This window comes from Dendropsophus ebraccatus, chromosome 1, assembly GCF_027789765.1.
Source record: "Dendropsophus ebraccatus isolate aDenEbr1 chromosome 1, aDenEbr1.pat, whole genome shotgun sequence".
Lineage (NCBI taxonomy): Eukaryota > Metazoa > Chordata > Amphibia > Anura > Hylidae > Dendropsophus > Dendropsophus ebraccatus.
The window spans coordinates 40,513,363-40,515,152 of NC_091454.1; positions in this window are offsets into that span (position 1 = coordinate 40,513,363).

Consider the following 1,790-nt stretch of genomic DNA (forward strand, 5'->3'; position numbering starts at 1 on the left):
GAAGAAAAGCAGGACGACCAGGCAGGCTCAGGTATACCGGTGTAAAGTAGAATTGTCTTAGTTTCCCCTAGCAACCAATCAGATTCCACCTTTCATTTTTCAAAGAATTTGTGAGGAATGAAGGGTGGAATCTGATTGGTTGCTAGGGGCAACTAAGGCAATTCTACTTTACACCAGTCTGATAAATCTCCCCCTCCTATATTTATATGTATGGGACATATGGAGGTTATCATGTACTCAGCACATTATGGCTATGTTCCCACTACGGGATCATAGCTGGGAATGCCGGCTTTCTCATAATATTGACAGCCGGAAATAATGAGCTGAGCTCCTGTCACTGTCCGATCGGGACCACCACAGTGTGACTGCTGGGGTTACGATCGTTCTGAGTGTTGGAAGTATCTTACCTTCCTCCCGGCAGTCAGATGGGCGATCATTGCATAGAGTCTGCCACAGGCTGGCTCTATGCAATGATCACAGATAACACTTATCAATGCTATGCTATGGCATAGCAACAATAAGTATTAGATATGTCATGTAAAAATGTTTTATATTTTAACAAAATTAATAAAAAGTACATAATATGTCCCATCTAAAAAAATGGGATATTAATAAAAACTAGAGATCAAGGCGCAAAAAAGGACACCCCATACAGTTCCATAGGTGAAAAAATAAAAGCGCTACAAGAGTCACAACAGGGCCAATTTAATCACACCTATTTGCAAAAAAAAAAAAAAAATCTTGGGAGATTTATCAAACATGGTGTAAAGTGAAACTGGCTCAGTTGCCCCTAGCAACCAGTCAGCTTCCACCTTTCATTCCTCACAGACTGTTTGGAAAACGAAAGGTGGAATCTGATTGGTTGCTAGGGGCAACTGAGCCAGTTTCACTTTACACCATGTTTGATAAATCTCCCCCTTACTGTTAAAAAAAATAGCAAAACATTAGAAAAGCTAGAAACTGCATATCGCTGTATTCAGTCCGACCTACAGAATATAAATACCAAGTCAGTTTTACCAAAAAGTGCATTACATAAATGCAGAACCCCCACCCCCAACCCCCAGAAGAAAAAAAAATAATAATTTGCGGAATTGTATTTTTTCCCCAAATTTCACAGCATAAATAATATTTTGGTGGTGGCTCCATTAATTTTATGGTAGATTGAAAGACGCCATTACAAAGTACACTCATTTCTGGTTATATACATAGATATAAAAGTAAAAGAGTTAAAAAGACAAAAACACAAAAAAATGTAAAATTGTAACAGAGACACAGAGACGATTTCCTCCCTACTATCGATGGCATACCAGGTGGAGATTGAGAGCACCAACCCCTTTCAGCGAGCCGCTTTCCTCCCTTTTCCTGAGGGTGGCGCACCAGGTAGAGATTGAGAGCAGCAGCCCCTTTCAGGGAGCTGATTTCCTCCCTTCTCCCATCGGTGGGGATTAAGAGCAGCAGCCCCTTTTCAAGGAGTCGCTTTCCTCCCTTCTCCCATCGGTGGGGATTGAGAGGAGCAGCACCTTTCAGGGAGCTGCTTTCCTCCCTTCTCCTATCGACGCTACACCAGGTGCGGATTGAGAGGTGCAGCTCCTTTCAGGGAGCCGCTCTTCTCCGGTGGAGATTGCGAGGAGCAGCCCCTTTCAGGGAGCCGCTTTCCTCCCTTCTCATATCGACGCGACACCAGGTGGGGATTGAGAGGAGCAGCCCCTTTTCAAGGAGTCGCTTTCCTCCCTTCTCCCATCGGTGGGGATTGAGAGGAGCAGCACCTTTCAGGGAGCTGCTTTCCTCCC